The sequence below is a fragment of the Protopterus annectens genome, chromosome 3.part1, assembly GCF_019279795.1.
Source record: "Protopterus annectens isolate FY-2018-M chromosome 3.part1, PAN1.0, whole genome shotgun sequence".
NCBI classification, from domain to species: Eukaryota; Metazoa; Chordata; order Ceratodontiformes; family Protopteridae; genus Protopterus; species Protopterus annectens.
Genome location: NC_056732.1, coordinates 439381588 through 439401210, shown reverse-complemented (window position 1 = coordinate 439401210; position 19623 = coordinate 439381588). Strand labels below are relative to the sequence as shown.

General features: G+C 38.7%; 1 long non-coding RNA gene across 1 annotated transcript in view; it reads left to right on the top strand.

The window, feature by feature from the left end:
* Positions 1 to 19623, top strand: part of LOC122798158 — a 216836-nt gene that overhangs the window by 187243 nt on the left and 9970 nt on the right. The window contains exon 2 of the long non-coding RNA XR_006364221.1: positions 17047 to 17092. This is a non-coding gene — a long non-coding RNA (uncharacterized LOC122798158). The remainder of the gene's footprint in view (positions 1 to 17046; positions 17093 to 19623) is intronic.

Here is a 19623-nt window from a genome sequence, read left to right as displayed (position 1 = left end):
CCAAACAATGTCAACATCCTAAAAGAGGGTCTTACACACACAAATGATTGATGCCAAAGTCATGGCATTAACCTCAATGCAAATATTATTACCCCTCCCAGTACATGCAGTGTTCTTCTTGGTCCAGGGCAATTGGTGATGATCATAAGGGTAGAACTTTTCTAGCCTTGTAAGGGCCCTAGGGCCATTAGCCTAGTAACTTCCTATAATATGACTCAGTCATAGTCCATGTGGAAGTACATGATCTGTGACATACCTCCCTAGACTACAATTAGAGATACATATGTGAGCTCTTGGAAGATGTCTGTGCAGTCACTGACACATGACCTAAAGCCTTGAAGAGCACACTAACAGTGGAAGGTTATTATATCTTCCTCACATTTAGACCAGCTAATGCACAAGCAAGGACTAAAGGTGGAAGTGTCTCCTTGTACATCAGAACTACAGATACTTCAAGGCTGGTCAAACAGAACAATGCACTTGAGCTGCCACAGGTTCAGTTCATAATATGCAAAATCCAATTCTACTTCCATGCAAGCTATAGGCCCCCCTCTATGACCCAGGACACCCATACCATGTATGTAAACTTATCAGAAACACTAACCATACAACCCAATACCATATTCATGGGTGACTTTCATTATCCCACTATTACCTGGGAATCCTATATGACACCAAACATACAGGCAGAGAGCTTCCTGGCTTTTGTAAACACAAACGCCCTGGACCAGATAGCCAATACACCAACCAGGGGTGCAACCATACTGGATCTAGTCCTCACCAGTATGGGAGAGTTATGCACAACCCTGTACTGTAATGACTTTCTTGATAAGGTCTGGACATAAATCAGTCTCCTCTAAAGTAAAAATAAAACACGGATCCCCAGCTAGACATGGAATATTCAGGAACTACTCTAAGGCTAACCTCCTGCTATTCAGTGATAAACCAGCCAAATCTCAAGCCCCATAAAGATTGAGAACACTTTGGCCTGTGCAGAAGTGTTCACAGAAACCCTCTATTGGCATGTTAATATCTGCATACAGAACTAACTCAGAATCAAGCCACCCTTGTGAAATCACAGGATCAATACGCTGTATAACAGAAGGAAGAACTCATGGCAAAAGTTAGGAGGTCCAGCACACAGGAGGCTAAAAGCACTCTCATCAGAGTAAACAAAAAAAAAAAAAAAAAAATCAGAGGACAAATGAAGTCTACCAAAACCAGATTTCAGGTATGTTTGAGCTCCGGGGCCAAGGACAACCACAAAGCATATTTTAGCTATGTCTGCAACCTCAAAGGTAAGACAAAATTGTGTGCACATCTCATTGTAAATGGAACCACCTATAATAAGGCAGAAGATAGAGCAAACCTCCTGGCTGATAAATTGAGACCTGACTTTTCCCCCTCTCCCCCTCAACCTTCCCTCAGGAAATACCATCAAATGTAAGTACCCTACTATCATTATGGAACAGATCCTTAATGCTCTGTCTAAGACCAAGTACATTGCATCAATGGGCCCAGACAATATCCCAGCATGCCTTATAAATAACATGAAACATAACTGTTTAGGGCCTCTGGGATTACTATTTCACTGTAGCCACCAAACAGACTTTGTGCCTCATGAACAGAGAACAGCAACAGTAATCCCTCTGCACAAAGGTGGGCCCTCTACCAACCCTAGAGACTACAGACCCAGAAGTCTCATGAGTCTGATATGTAAAGCCATGAAAAGAAGTATCATGGAAATGATCAACAGAGATGTAGTACACCTCCAGGCACTGGACCTAACCCAGTTTGATTTTGTCAAGACGAGATCATGCCTACCCAATCTGGTGGACCTATTTGAGAAGGTAACCAAAGCAATGTATGAGGGAAAAATGGTTCACACTGTCTAGCATGGCCTGACAAGACATGTGACACTATACCTCCAGCAGGCATTTTTGACAAACTCAAGAGGTTAGGTACAAACTAATATGTCAGACAGTGGATAGCCAACAGGATCACAGACAGGATCCAGGAAGTTAGCATAGGGGAATCCACCTTTACAAACAAGAGAGTCACAAGTAGAATCCCTCATGAATCATTCCTTGGAGCCCTCCTCTTAGGCATTTACTTGTCTGAAGTCAATGTCACTGTCAGTGGCCTCTGGCTGACTAAATTTTCAGATAATTGGAAATTAGGAGCTTTCATTGAATCCCACAATGTTCTCCAGGAGGCGGCTGACACAGACGTACAACTGTTGTCAGAGCCATGGAGTAATGCTAAATGCCAAGAAATGCACAATACTATGCTTTGGGAAATCATCTACCCCTGGTAGCTGTCATACTGACAGCACACATCTAACAGTTGACCCATTAGTCAGGGACATAGAAATACACACATAGGTAGTAATCTAGCCTTTGACTGTCATTTGTCTACAGTATTGGGGAAATCATTCTATGTTGTGCAACTTATGAACAACAGCATGGCATGTAAGTGCAAGGAAAATGAACAAGACAACAAAAAACCTTTAAAACTATAAAGCGAACGGAAACCAATAAAAACAAGAAGCGGATAAAAACTTAAATATTAAAAAAAGACCCCAACAATGCCCTTGCAAGGCACATAGGTGAACATCCAACCCATAGTTTTAGATTCACAGTTTTACATAGTAGACCACCGCACATAAGAAGTGGCCCATGGCAACTGCTTTTAGAAGTAGATGAATTAATGTGGCAGCTTAGGACTATTGCTCATGTGTTCCCAGGTTTAAATGAACAAATATCAATCAAATGTATACTCAAACTATTAGCTCTAAGAAGATAATAATAACTTCTTTCAACTAGTAAAGTTTGTCAAGTTAAAGCAATAGTTTAGTCACTATTGACTCTTTGTGTTCAGTAATTTACTTGTTAAAAAATGAAAATTTGTTTTAAGCTTTTATTTTTTCTTAAAAGTGTTGAAAACCGAATATGTTGTTAATTGGTTAACGTTGTTAAATTTCAATGTATTTACTTTTTTAACATAGACTATTTTTATGTTGGTCCTTTTATTGTTAATGTGGTATTAATTAGATTATTACTTTTTTGTTAATTAGTAAATGAGACTATTTATGTTGGTTTGATTGTATTGTTAACTATCTGAGGAAGGTGAAGCACAGTTTTACCGAAAGCGCTAAGTAAAATATTTAAGTTTTTATCCGCTTCTTGTTTTTATTGGTTTCCGTTCGCTTTATATGTAAGTGCAAGGAAGTCATTTTTCAACTGTATTTGGCATTCATCAGACCTGTCATTGAGTGCAATGCCACCATTGGCATGTACCTAACCAGGCATATCCGACTATTGGAACATTCACAGAGGTTCCTCACTAAACCAATACAAGGCATACATAAAATGTCCTATCCAGACCGCGTCAAGGCCCTAAACCTGTATTCTGTGTCCTACACCCTATATGGAACAGGCTCCCCATCCATGTGAAGCAGAGTTATGCCTTAATACAAATCAAGTGCATGTTACACAATTGGATGGTGAACAGGATGATCATTCCTGGTTTGGGACCAATGTCTCTAATGGACACAAGAAAACTGTAAATGGTTCACCTACCAGGCCCCTGCTTGTAAATGATTCATCTCCCAAAATCCTGACTACAGTTATGAAAAGTATCAGACCTTGTCAGACATTTTGGATGTATGGCTAAGCTTAAAGAAGCCCTTGTGTTCATTAGCCTTGTAAATACCTATGAAACCATGAATCTATACTATATTACCTTTCTGATGACATTTCTCTTCTGTGCTGACATTCAGTCCTGTGCTCTGATGCTGATGGATTGATTGTAGATGTGTATCTATAGATGTGTCCAAACAGTACTGAAAGTGAAACACAAACATTTCCATGAGACATTTCATTGTGTGACTTCACAGCCCTTACAACAGCATCCATCGTAACGTACACAAATTATGCTATACGCATTATAAATGGCAAAAGGCAATATGTGTAAATGACCAGTACAAGTATAATGTCAACAGCAACAATGGATGAAACTAATTCATATCAATGCAGATAGTCACCCTGTGCATTAGACACATAGCTGTATTTCCCTGCATCCATGAGAAAGATGATAGGGATGCGGCATAGTTGTCATCACTTGTACAGGGTGTTGTGTGGGGGTGCAGGATGCCTAGGCTAACCCAATAGGTTGGAAAGCGTGTGTGTGAGCCAGGACAGGAAGCAGGCAAAATGGACCATGGAAATATTGCATGTGTGTCTGTAGGTGCCCTCACTATGACAGTGGTGTGTGAGGGTCTGCATGAACACAGCCAAGCTCAGTCCTAGCCCTACATGTCTGTATGTTGGCCAGCTGTGGACCATGCATGGTAGAGCTGACAGTTCATAGTCTCCATCCATGAACATAAGAACTGACACTGCCAGGAGTTGCACTGGCTCCTACATACCCAAGGTCAGATGCTGTGCTACTACCTGAGGGTGACTGATGTCTTCTGGAAATGTGTCCTCCGTGGGAATGCCCAGGGCCATGAGCCCATGGCCTGCTACATCTTAGTTTGGACAGCACATTCCCCTCTGGAGTGTTGGATGTACTGCCACTACAGGAATGTGATTATGCACAGCCATGTTGACTCTCAGCAGATGTAGTTGTTGACTTATGCCCACGAGGATGACACTCAACACCAATCAGACATTCCATTATAGACAACATGCATTACAAGACAGATAGTGTATGATCTGTCTCAGACCTACCTCTTTCCACTGTGTCAGTCAGCCATTCCAGAGTATCAGCAACTCAGTGGAGGCAGTCACGGATGTCAGACTGTGCTGCATCCATAACTCTGAGCATTTGTCTGGAGTTCTTTTATGAAAGTGACTATGCCTCCATGATGCCCTAAACATACTTTTAGTGACACGTGATGAGACACCTGCAACAGGTGGTGGAGGGACAGCAAGCCTCCTACGAGCACCCCTATCAATCCACCTGTGTGGAACCTCACCAACTGTTTGGTTATGGCCAGTGTCAACAGCCACAAAGTCACAGTAGCCACACATCCCTGTTCAATGTCCCCACACTCTGACTGTCAAATATCTGTGGTCTCAGGGGGACTGGGTATGCGTAGGCATGCTGGCTGTGTATGGTGATAAAAAAACGGATGTCAACCTCTGTATCTAATTCAGCCTCTGCAACCCCCAGTTGTGCCTCATTTTGGCCACCATCATCATCAGATTCTGGAGAGACACTGACATCAGGTTGTGAAGGGGACAAAGTCCAAACTCCATGGTCACCTGTGATAAAAAGGAAGAAAGCAATACATTAACTCATTCACTCCAGTAGAGCATAGGAGGTTTGCACTGTAACTTCCAATGGGCGGAGCCTCAGCCTTTTGACAGAATCAAATTATGTCCAAACATTTTAAACAAATGTTCATATCTCTGGAACCACGGCGATTATGAAAGAAGTCTAAATGGCAAACTTTTTAGCACAAACTATTTTTCAGAGGTAGTATTCTTTAGGTTCTAGGTCTTAAACTGAATTTTATAATTCACAGTAAATACAGTAACTATTACATTTGTAATATTTTGTAAACAACTTACAATATCTCAGCAACCACTCAAGTTAAACAGTGGCATGTCAGTGACAGTGTCAGTGGCATTTTATTCATCTAGATGAGAGCTTTCATATGAGGCTAAGGAGTTCTGTCTGTGTTACCTGGTTGTTGAGATATTTAGAAAAATGTGAAAATTATATTTATATAAATTAATATCATAAAAATAACAGTTAATGTCTATTTTGCTGCGTGAGACAGAAGTCAAATATTAATGCAGTTGAATTTGCTATTGTGTAAGCTTTAAGAAGAAATCTTTTAAAACCTTGTACATAGCATGATTTTGGAACTATTGCTGCAAATACAAATAAGCAATATTTGATACCTAGAGGTGTCAGTAGCAGTTAACTGGAGATGCACCTGGAGGCATCATGCGGATGTAATGAGTTAATACCTGGACTTCTATGCTCTGCAGTACTATGGTGCAATATATGTTAAGCTATATACACTGCTGTCACTATTATAGACTTGTAGAATGCCCAACCTCACATAGTAGGATATGATGACATTATTTTCTAACCCCAATCTGTAATTATTTGGAAATAATTATTAATTAAACAAGAACCTCATGAGCAAAACATAAATTATGTACACTGTTGACATTCTGTAAAAAAAAGCACAGTTGACAGTTATGACAGTCTGCAATGTCCTGACAATACTGTCAAGTCAATCACTATGATCACACCTACCAGGCAGAGGTATGACTCTAAACTGTGGACATTCAGAAAATATCTGTCCATTTGGCAATCATGCAGACAGTACATCAATCCAGCCAGCAGGCTTGGGATGACACTTTAGTGAATACTTTGAACTATATCTACATCTCTGACAAAAGAGTTTTGTGTTTACCAGCAGCAGGAGCATGGCCTCTTCTGATTCTTGATGGTCCTGAAAAAATCTGAGGTACAGGTAATGCCAACAGCACCACATGTTACAGTATTACAGGGGTAATATGTCCAAATATCTCACATTTACAGTTGCTGCTATGTTAACAGGTATGTGGGTCACAATCTCTACATGAGCTTAAAACTGCAGCTAACCCCCCCAAAACACCTGACACCCATGTAAAACTATATACAGCTTGACACTCTAAATGCAACAGTATTCCAATGATGATCTAACTAAGCATACCTTGATCCGCCTCTTGAGAGGAATGGGTGGCACACACGTCCACAGCATATTGGCTGATGGATGCCTGGGAGCTGTCCTGTGCTACAAGGTTTACCAGGAATTATTCTGTGGCTGAGAGTGTTTGTTCTGCTGCAGGCCCACCTCCAGTAATCTGACGATCCCTGGCCATGTCAGCTGCACATCTGCATGCTGAATTTATCATATCTGTGCCACGGTGTCGCACCTCCTCGTAGGTGACCCACAGCATTGATGTTATGCACCAGTTCATCCCACAGGGCTGCACACTCTGGCCTATTTGTTCTCCCTCTGGACAGCAGGACCTGGTAATGTTGGCACAAAGCCTCAATGATGAGGTCATTTTCTGCCTCAGTAAATGGTGCCCTGTGACATGCATGCACGATATTTCCTGAAATACAAATAAATGAGAACACATGTCAGGATCACATATGTGGGAGTACAGTATGTAGAGATACAGTAATAAAGGAAGGCTATCGGTATTCACTGCTTGATTACACATCTCATCTTCAACAGTGTGACAAACATACAAACGGTGTAGATGCAACTAGGATAGAAGCAATAGTGACCTATTCCTGTTTGTGCCATGACAGATACTCACATATAATCACACACCCAATACAGGAGTCTATAATGTGCCCCATAGCAGGCCCCCCACCCATATAATATGCATAAACAACAGTGCCAACAAAATAGCAGTGGACTATTACAACTGCTATCAAAGGAAGTAGTCAGGAGACATCTTTATCTAGTTAACCTCCCCACATATAATATGTATAAACAAAAGTACCAAAAAATAGCAGTGCACTATTGCAACTACTATCAAAGGAAGTAGCCAGAAGACCTGTGTATCTAGCTATCCCACAGCATTATACCCTTGCTGTACTCTATATCCTCTGTATGTGTAACAGGGCTGGAGATCAATGCCATGTCATCAGTACAGGTCTAACAAAGGCTTACTGATGTAATCCCCATTCTCCCTAAGTATATTCAAACATATGGATCATGATGGAAAGAACATGATTACATACCTGATGGAGTACAATACTACTCTGTTGAAACATACTGCTGTATAAGTAATGTGTCAACAAGTTTGCCATATTAACTAACTCTCATACACACTGGATACCCTAGCTAGAAATTTGCCTTTTTAAGATGGTTCTCATTAGCAGGTGATTGCCTCTGAACCAATCTGTGGTTCAGAAATGCTACATGCAGCCTACACAGCTGAGGTGCAGTATAATCAGCCAGTCCCATGCAACTACTCAACAAGATACAAGGCCTCAATGTAGATTCCATCCCCTTTCTCATAGGTTGGGGTGGAGATTACTGGGGTACAGATATGACATCAGTACAGAGAGAATGCTTATAGCAGCTACTTTTTACATACAGATGTGTGTGCTACAGGCTGAAGCTGCTGCTGCTGCTGCACACAATAGGCATAGACAGAAAGGCTGAAGACTGTGCAGGACAACGACACTTACTGTGGGACCTGTGGCAGCCTTGACGAACAGCCAGAGCCAGATTGAGGGAACTCATCCCATTGGAAATTAGGGTATGTGTTTAAGGTAAGTAAGCTAACCAAAGGTATTATTAAAAGAGTAAAAGGCAACATACATGGTGCATCCTAAAACAAGGTAGGGGGTACATCAACAATTATGTCAAGTAGCCGGACAACTGCCAATCATGTGTTATGTCATGGTAGTCATATGGAACGTGTGTGCTGGCCACCCTAGGTTCTAACACAGCCTCCATATATATGTAAATTACTTGTGCAGCTGTGGTTGTCTGTAATATCACTAGCAAATCATTGTGGGCTGCAGTCTGCTATTACTGGGCCACATTTGAATTACATACTTCAAAATCCTCTAGGATATCATGCTAATGCATAACCTGACATCCTATGCACTTTCTAGGGTTGTAATGGGAATAGTTGAAATGTGGTTCTATCTGTAGGCCTTTGACTTCCATTTTGAAGCAGACATTCCATCTGTACTGGTTTGGGTGGATAAATAGGTGATGAGACAGTCATACATATCACAATTTATAATGGTGATACACACATACATGTATTTTAAATGCTAGACACATCTGTATTTGAACCCAGGACCATGTGAACTAAAATTTTATGTTTTCAAAGTATTTAATAGATTGAGCTACAGAGTCACTGGTATAAGAGGTGTGTTTTTACATGTTGTAGATATAATTGCACACCTACCTGCTGTTACATACATCACTTAGATCTATTACTGTGTGTATGGCTTTATAGCAATGTATTTCTCGACCAGAGTCCCAGTTAAATTTCTATTTTTCCATTAATCTTTTACCAGATTTACAGTGCGATGCAGAGCATCGCATAAATGCACTCACTAATTAGAAAATGACAATTGCTATGTTTTGCTTAAAACACCAGTGCTAATTAACTAGCTCTGTGGCTTGACGTTTTGATGCACTGTTGTTCAAGTGAAATGATACTGAGTTCAAAATAGGCTGTAGGTGTACTTATAAATGTAATTAGCATGCTTTCAAATAGATGTAGTAATATACTACCACTTAGCAATGCTGCATGTAGTGCAGCATCGTGCAATAATTCTTTAAAGAAAAGAAAATTGGGGAGATAGGACAGTGGTGAAATGGGGTGCAAGCAGGGGAAAAACATAGCGAAAGGTAGGTAGGAATGTGCAGGAAGGGTGTAGGAAAGAACCATAGCTATCCATTTCTTCAACAGCAACAACTGTGCACTTGCAAAGATTTTTAGTTAAATTTCAACTGTCACCCCCCCCCCCCCCCCCCGAGAGAGGGGTGATGACAACATAAGTGCATTGTCAAGCCAATTGTACCTAATTAAGTGTATTGGAGAGCTGTGTATGGTACAAAAAAAATTTTTTGGACACTTGCCCTTTTTTTGTTAAGGGGATAGTGGAATGTTGGGGAAGGGATGTTGGGGAAGGGATGTATGTTTGTAAGGGGAAGGTGAGGAAGCATTTGCAGACAGACAAGTCAGACAAGACAGCAGACAGTGTTAGTGTGGGACACAAGAGGGGGATGAACACCTTGGTTGGAGACAGTGTAGTGGGATCCTGGTCCCATGGATGTCAGACATGGTAGCAGTGTGACTCAAGTCCTCACCTACGGGACTGTCAGCACTGCTCCTTCAATTGTCCTATGGAACCAGTGGCCAATGCCAGTTCCTGGTGAAAGACTGCCCCACCAGGATGGACAACATGTTCTCCATCCAGCATAGGCATGCAGCAACAGTTTGGAGCACAATCTTATGCACCATGCCTGACAGTTGATCTTAGGTGACAAAAGCATCCCTCCACCTCCACTCTCAGAGGGGGTCACACCCCCAGCCTGTGGGGTGGAACTACCTGATGGAGCAGGTAGTGCAGGGGCAGCAGAGGGAGTGCCACCAGGCTGCAGCCCAGATGTGCTGGGCCCCGTTGCCTCGACTGGGGGAGCTAAGGTAGGTGGATCACAAAGAACTGGTCTACCTTGTCATACTGTGGTAAATAAAATATAAGCATAAAGGAATAAATAAACATAACCCAAACAAATGTAATTAATAACATAATAGAAAACAATGAGTAATGGAAACAAATTAAAAATAATATAATGAGGAACACAACAGTAAATAATGTAAAGGAACGTTTTTTTTAACAGCAAAGCAATTTTAAATTATATACAAGGCCAGCATACAAGGTAATAATAAATAAATGATAATATCAAATAATAATAGTAAATATATTGATTAAATAAAAGAAGAGAAGGGTTGGGTGAGATAGGAAAAAGAACATTAGTAACTTCACAGATAATATAGCTAAACAACTATATACTAGTAGATATGTTAGATTTCACTTGTGAGAGCACTGACTGCTATGCCATTTTTTACTTGAAATACTACCCAGTTCCTTACACACACACACACACACACACACACACACACACACACACACACACACACACACACACACACACACACACACACACACACACACACACACACACACACTATAGTACAGATCATATTGCATCCAGCAATCATTCAATGTTGCTTATATTGTATATATGATTTTCCACGTACAAACCTCTCAGCCTCTTAGCAGTGGACATTATGAACCAAGCCATACATAATGGGGGTACAAAGGCACAACAACAGAGAACATTCATATAGTGTGCACTTGCAATAGTAGCAAGGTGTTCTAATAACAATGATTGTTTTTTATTTCATTTGAATCTGAAACTGCTTTTATATGTTTGTACTCTGTTTGGATCTGAAGAAGCGTTGCATAATGCAAAAGCGCTTATCCTGGATTTATTAAATATACATTTTTTACTTTTTATATGGTCATAGTAGCCTTGCTGTTCTTTGGTTTTTGCAAGTTTGGGGTGAAGGACAACAACAAGGGGATGTAACTAATGAGCCTGAAACTTTTTTAGACATGGAAGAATATCCCCCCCTGAGATGGTCGGAATGACTGTGGGAACGCACTCTCGGGGAGAACCATTTTCGAGGACTGCAACAATCAAGCAGGGGTCAGGGTGGTTAGTCGAATGCATTGAGAGGGAACATAAGGGGAAATTTCGGGGTTGGAGATGATTTTGGGCACTGATGGGCCTTCATGTGAATTTGCTAATGACATTTTATCACCAATGTCTGTACATTTGAATTCTGAAGGAGACTTTAATGTTTTTAACTACTCATCTATGCCTATTGACATTTTGGACTGTGATCTTTTTGTGAAAGGTCTTCTTACCTTTGTCCCAGAAAAAAATTTTGATTCAGGGGAAACCTTATTGACCTGAAATATTTTATTGGGAAACTTAATTTTAATATCATGTTTCATGGGTTGGATTCTTCGATTAACCCCCTGAATGTGTCAAGTACATTTAACCCTCCTGTTCATCCTTCTTTACAGTTATTTGTTAGGTTATGTGAAATAGATATTCATAATGTAAAATTTGATAAGAAGGTTAATAATTTAAAAGATGGGGAAGTTACAAGACTGAAAATGTTAAGCAACAATAACCATATCAGAATTATGAAATTGACTTCGGGGGTATAGTGATTATGAATATTTCTGACTATAATGGCAAAATGAGAAAAATCTTGCTGGGTAAGACGTATGTAAGATCTTCATTGAATGAACTGAATGGGGCCTATATGAAGGTGAAAGGGCATTTGCAAGACTTGTTTATAGAAGAAAGTATTTCTACTGATGAATATAATTTCTTAAATGTGACCCACCTGAGAATCTCAGTAATTTTTAGGTTACCAAAAATACAAAAAGATCTCTTACAGCCACCCATGCACCCAATTGTGGATGCAAGGGGATCAATAACACATTCTTTAGCCACATTTCTTGACATTAAGTTGAAAAATCTTGTTATGAGTGAACCTAACCTATGAAGGGATTCATGGAATTTTTTTAAAAGAATGAATTTCATGGAATATGATGCTCAATGTGTATTTATCACAATTGATATTAAAGATTTATACACAGTTATACCTCATAGTTTGGGTACTGAATGGTTTTGTCAATATTTATTTGACAAGGGGCTCCCACAGACCCTGAATACCTATGAGGAATTGATTGAATTGGTATTAACTAACAATTTTATTTTATTTGAGAAGGAACTTTTTTTTACAAGTTGAAGGGGTAGCTATGGGGTCAGCATGTGGGGGACTTTATGCAAATACTGTGATGTTACAATGGCAGAAAAATATTTATATAGTTCCCCATTTTTTGGCTATTGCCAGATGTATACTCATTTCTTGGATGACATCTTTATTTATTGGAATGGCCCTGGGGGGGGGGGGGATTGGGGTATATTAATCATACTACCTCTTTTTTATGTTTTACACACACCATTAATAATAAGGAGATCTCATATTTGGATGTATGGCTTATGAAAGATATCGCTAATAGGGTATTTTTGTCTCACATTTGTAGAAAGGAGACATATTCCAATAGTTTTTGCATTACGATAGCGCACACCCATATAAACAGAAAAGGGCAGTTATTAAAGGGCAGTTTGTTAGAGCGGCCTGGACAGTGAGCATGTTTGAGACATTCTTGGCTGAATGCAAAGTTTTGAAAGATATGTTTATAAAAAGAAGTTACTCAACGAGCTTAGTGAATGAAATTATGATTGAGGTTGTGAATAAGAGTGAAATGGGTCATTTTCTTCCGCTTCTGAGTGGCTCTTGGCCCACCTTTGGGGTTGATGGTATTAGTGGGAATTTTATACAACAAGATAATATTTGCTTTAATGAGGGGAAACGAAAGAATGTTGGACATTTTCACTCCGCGTTTATTACGACCTTTAATAAAAATAGCCGTCAGATTGCTGATATTTTATTTAAGAACGGGGCTATTTTGATTAATGATAAGGACATTAGGAATTGTGTTGGTGAAAAACCTAATATAGTGTACCGGAAAGGAAGTAATTTAAAAGGTATTTCAGAATCTGATGTGAAGGGTCAACAACAGGGTGTGATGAAAAAATCCTGTGCCTATTGTTCCTATATGTTGGAAGGGAAATGTGTTAAGATTAACAAAATGGAGTTTAGGTTAAATGGTAGATTTTCTTGTTATATGGAGTGGGTGGTATATTGTGCACTATGTTCAGACTGTCCTTGTTTTTATATAGGTAAGACAGAAAGAAAATTTAGAAACAGAGTGTATGAACATCTTAGGGATATTAGAATAAAAAAGAGACAAATGCTTTGGCTAAGCATTGTGTGGAAAGATCTGGCCATTTATTTTAAGTTAATCATACTTGATGTTCTTGAACTAAATGAAAGAGGTGGGCCATGGGCACTTTTATTAGAAAGAAAGGAGCTCTTATGGCAGATACATTTAAGTGCAACACAATGGCCCGGTTTAAATGTATTTATTTCCATTTCTTGTTTATTAAAGTTAAAGGCACTAGAGAGACAGTGTATGTGTTTAGAAAAATAACTCATTTTGCGTATACTTATTTGCACACACACACACACACACACACACACACACATATATATATATATATATATATGTATGTGTGTATGTATATGTATATTTGTGTGCAAAAAAATATTAGATATATACTTTGTTTTAAATCTATGAGAATATATATCCATATATTTTTATGTGTTATAGGTTATTTAAATTGTATGGTTTATTATATTCTTTATAATAATGGATGTATGGTGTTCCTTAAGTATGGGGCGATGTTTTATCTAGGTGATTTTTATGAATGTAATTGGCCTCTTTGATGTGATTGGTTGAGCTGGGAGGTGTGTAGGTTTTTTAATTGTTTTTAATGGCTGTATTGTGCACTTGCTGGGTCTGATGAAGTCCCCGAATAAGCAGGGACAGAAGCACTTATTTATAAGTGTTATTATTTATTTCTTTTCAATTAAACATTATTTTTTCATTTGTGGATTCATTTGCTTCACCTGCATTTTCTGGAAAATCTGTTTCTGATTTGTTCAGTATTGAATACTGCACAATTTCTCAGTTGGCTGGTGTGGGATTCGAACCCACAAGCAGTGACTACAGTAATACTGAACATTTATATGAAAAATAAATTATCAGAGCACCGCCTTCTTTTACACTTTATTGATTCATGTTGTTTCAAATGTTGCATTTACACACATGGACAGGTGTCTAGGAGGTCTGTTAACTTACATGTTTACCCTATTCATTTATTGACTGCAATCTAGAGCACATTTCAGACAATGGCCAGACCACAACATTGTCTCTTAATCTGGATATACCACAACATTAAGTAATGGTTGGAAGCTATGCTGCACAGCACTGCATGCTTACTTGCTTTAACTTGCTTTATCAGTTCAGGTATGCACTAACAAATGAAAGTCTTTGAGGTCCCAGGTATTTCATATATGACTGTTAAGACTGCAATATCTGTAGTTACTTTATTTTATTTTCAAGTTTGCATTAATTTATTACTTTATTGATTTTCCTACATACCATGCACTTTCCATATCCTGTCCGAATGCCTTGCATGGGACTGGACATTGTAAGCCCTCTCTTCTGCAGCTGTGCTAAGAGAAGGAAACCATTATGCATAACAGTTTTGCACAGATTCAGCTTGTATATTTATAAATTACTAGAAAACATACTTAGATATCTGTGGGGTGTTCCCATCTTATGCCTCTTGGATCCAGGTATCCAAGGTTCCCATCTTCCTTCGATATAGGTCATCATAACAGTGATGACACCACTCAGCAGTGCAGGGGATACCAGCTGCACTGGTCAGGTTCCTGGCCAAACTGTCCAAGGCCTCAGACTTACACTTGAACCTGAGACTTCCTACATTGTAGGTCATGACCTGTCTAGCGGCTAGGACAGTGAAGGGAACTCATATATCTTCAGATATACTGCAAAGGTGCCTTTAAGTGTAGCACAGCTTTGCTGCGTGGGTTTGCATGGTGCTAAGCACTGCAGAACTACAACAATTAAATGCATCCAGTTTCTATTTTTTAGCTGTCTAGTGTATGTCTGATGTATAAGTGTGCAGTGCCAGGCATAGCTGAATAACACGGTGTATCATGCAAACAAGCACATAAAAATAAAATAAATAAAAAATAGAAATTGAATGTATCCAGTTTCTATTTTAGATGTCTGGCACATGTCTGATGTATAGTTGCGCAGAACTAAGCATAGCTAATAACATAGTACAAACAAGTACATAAATGTAAAAATAAAATAAATCCAACTTGGTGTAATAAAATGTCTTGTAGACCTTTTGGTCAAGATTAACAGTCTGAAAGGTATGTGGGTATGCCATTGATCTTACATGGATTCACTATCTGTGTTGTTCTGACCTCCTTAGGGGTGCACCACAGTTAATATGCATGGTGCACTGCCGAGGGAGAATCATAGCCGTCCACATGGATACATTCCATGTAGGCTCTACATGGAGCCTATATGGACTATATTGAATCCTGTGGATCGGTTTTAGTATAACAGTTCACGTTTAACCTGGTGGTTTTCTTATCTGTATTACAAAATCAGTAAAGATATGTTATAAATAATGAAGCCATTTGCAATTTGAAAGCAAGGACCAACTTTAATTCTTTTTTTCTTATAGAAAATAGCTCCGGTACATGAGAGCACTTTTGCAGGGACTTCCTTATGAAAATTGCCAGGAAGTGCACTGTGTAAATTCTGTCAAGTATAAATAGGACCCAGGAGACCTCACGGCCATCAATAATGTTAAATCAGCACAGGCAAAGCTCCAATTTATGACACATTGTATTTATACCCTTATATTGACACCAAAATTACATTTAGTTAATAAATCTTGGTTTCCAACTTTTCCAGTATGTCCACTGGTTTTTGGTAGCGATCTTCCTATAATACTATAACAGTCAACCTTCATTCGGCATTTTGTTAAAAGCATTTATAAAGGCTTGTTTCGCTTCTTTAGGTGACTCAACTGAGTATTTAGTTCCATTCTCCTGGAATACTAAGGTAGAGGGGTATCTCATTTGGAATTTGATCCTTTTTCTTGTCAAAAATGCACAAAATGGTGACAGTTTCTGTTGATCTTGATTAATTGGATATGGTAAATCCTGGGCAAAAGTAATTTTATTCCCTTTCCATGTTAATGTTTTTTCTTTTTAGCAGCTGTTAGAATTTTAAAAGCATCTTGGTAATTTAAAACTCTCATGTATACTTGCTTCCGTTTATCATGTGTTTGTGCTGGTCTAAGTGCCTGGAGTGCTCTCTCAGTGGTAATCTGGTTAGATTCTCCTTGGTTATCTAGAAGACAGATGATAATTTGATGTAAACTTCAATTAGTTTTGGTTGTTTGTACTTTTTTTGGGTACTGTTCATATCAAAATGTTATTTCTTCTACTTCTTCTTCCAGGTCTAGGATTTTTGTTGTAGTTTTTTAGTAGTTTTAGTATTGGATTGTGATGTTTCTTATATCTGATTAATTTTTATTTCATTTTCTAGTGTTTTAGCTTCTGTTTTTTTCTAATCTGTCCGCTATTTGGTTCATTGTGTTTCCAAAATTCTACAGTTGGTCTGATTATTGTTGAATTGCTGTTTGTAATGGTTGTTGTAGCACTGTTTTGAAGTCTTCCAAGCCCAGAAAATTGTCTGTTTTGGTTTGTTTGTACCCTTTTGGCCTTCTGGTTGTCTGGTAGTTCTCGATTGTTTAGAAATAATTTCTTTTCTGGAGTGGTTATCACTGAAAATTTAGATTTAGGTGATTGTATGTCCATGGTTTCTGCTTTATTTGCCATCCTGTATTTCCTTTTGATAATATATGGTTTCACTTCTTTGCAGCCCATTGTACCAGAGCTTCATCTTGAAAGTTGTCCGCACTTCGCAGGTAAGTTTCTACATGTTTATTTATTTATTTTTCCCCTCATCTTTTAAAGCTTACTGGTTAGCAAATGGTTAAGCTAACCTTTAAAACAATTTTGGAGCTTAGCTGACCGTGTTTGTGCTGGTTTAAGCATTGTGTCCCTGCCATTTTCGTCACAGCCATGCTGACATGGTGTTCACAGGTCAGCTGCCATTTTCCTCCCCAAGATAAAATATTCTGATACCTTGTATATAGCATATTTTTGGAATTATTAATGCAAATATGAACAAGCAATATTTGATGCCTGGAGGAGCAGTAGGAGATAACTACAGAAATGACTGGAGGTGCACTCGGCTGTAATGAGGTGTGTGTGTGTGTGTGTGTGTGTGTGTGTGTGTTTGTGAGGTCATGTGTTTTATGCAAGTGTAGGACATCAATGAGGGATGGGTCTTTAAATGACAGAATGCTAGTTATATGTCATCATGCAAGATTTTGTAAGAGTCAGAGGATAGGGAAAAAAAATTAAGCCAGTCTTGGTAGCTGAATTCTTTGGTCCAGTGATATATTTAGTTAGGAACCTCCAGGATCTTTCTAGATGAATGATATGTTTGCATAATTCTTACTAAAATGGGCATTATGTTTTATAACTGATCTGATCGGAGAAAAACTGTTATAGCTTCTTTTTTAATTTCTCCAAGTCTTTTGGGTTTCTAATACCATGATGGGAATGGACCCCATTCCTAAGTCAAAGTATGATTAAAGTTCATGAAATTAGTATTGTTTCAATCTTTGATGTCAGCCAGTAGTGCTCTTTGCAGCATCCGCAATGTGCCCAGTAATGACTCCTTCTGCAGTAGGTATGGAGCTACATATATTGGTAACCTATCTAAATGCAATTGTAAATTCTTTTTATAACACCCATTGCTCCTACTACAATTGGAACTGTCTGGGTATCTTTCTTCCACATTCCTCTCATTTCTGCCTGCAGATCCTGATATTTTATGATGTTGTGTCTCTCTCTACGCAAGACACTGTAGTCACTGGGTGTGGCAATTTCAATGATCAATGTTACTCTTGTCTTCTTTTCTTGGACCACTATATCCGTTTTTCTAGCATCTATCTTTTGAACTGTTGGTAATGGATGATCTCAAGTGATGTAGACTTCATTTCTATGATGCTTTTGGCTCATGTTTCCAGTGTTTTTTGGCCACTTCAGTACCATAATGCTTGCATAATCTCCAGTGCAACAGTCTCACCACATTATTATGCCATTCAGTATATAGTACTTCTGCCATTAGTATGTCGCAACCAGCAATGAGGTGTGCAACTGTTTTCAATTTGGTTTTACAAAACCTACATTTGTCTGTTTCTCCCTCATGTTTAATGGACTTTATAAACCAACGTGTATGCAACCCACTATCTTGGGCCGCCAATATCAACCTTTCATCTCTTGGTTTGAATTCATCTCTCTTTAACCACATGAGGTTCTTCCAGAAATTTTCTATACTTTAAACTATATTTATGCTTTTTCCACATTTCTTGTCTTCTCATCTGATCCTTCACCTTATATTCTTTTTTTTGCTTTTTGGCACATTCAGTTGCTACCTGATTTTTATCTGCTTCTGGTTTGATTTCCATTCCTGCTTGATGCCAATAAGCTTCTGCTAGATTAAACAGAGAAGTCATCTTAGGTTTATTGTCCTCATATTTCAAAACTTTCACTATGCTTGGGTCTTGTGAGGTCAGCAGATATATGTGGAGTCCCACGACTGCATTACATATAATCAATTTCAAGTAGGTCCATCCCTCCTTCGGAACGCAGAATATATAATCTTGGTATGCACTGATTTTTATAAATCATTTGGTGAGCATGAAGCATCCTTCTTGTTTTCCTATCTAATCTATCCAACACATTTTGGGGCCAGTCAATCACTCCAAAACTGTAAGTTAGGACAGGAAGCGCAAATTGGTTTATAGCTTGGATTTTGTTCCTAGATGTCAGTGCTGTTTTCAGGATTAATTTAAGTCTTCTGAAGTATTCCTTACTAAGTTGTATTCACATTTGTTCATGTTTTATTGCTGATCCGTCATCAATTCCCAAGTATTTATGCACTCCTTCTTGCTCAAGTTCTTTTATATCACATTCTTGTTCCAAACCAATGTTTTCCTGGAGTTGCAGTTTCCCTGCTTTAAATGTTTCTTTTGCACATTTATCAAGACCAAATCATCTGAAAAAGTTTTGACAACTTGCAGTTGTGCTTTCAGTTCCTCATCTGATGAGTTATACAGTTTTAAATCATTGACAAAGAGAAGGTGAGAAGTCTTTACACTTTGTTGTTTTCTAGGAGCCAGATTATAGCCATGGTCTAAGCTGTTGAGTAAACAGTTTAATGGATTAAGGGCAATGCAGAATAGCAGCAGTGACAGAGAGTCAACCTGCAATATCTCCCTTTGAATTTTTATCCCTAGGTTTTTCCACCTGTGCTGAAATTTTTAGTTTTGTTGTTTGCGATCATGCATAATAGATCCTGGTCTGTTCTAATATTGCTCATTGC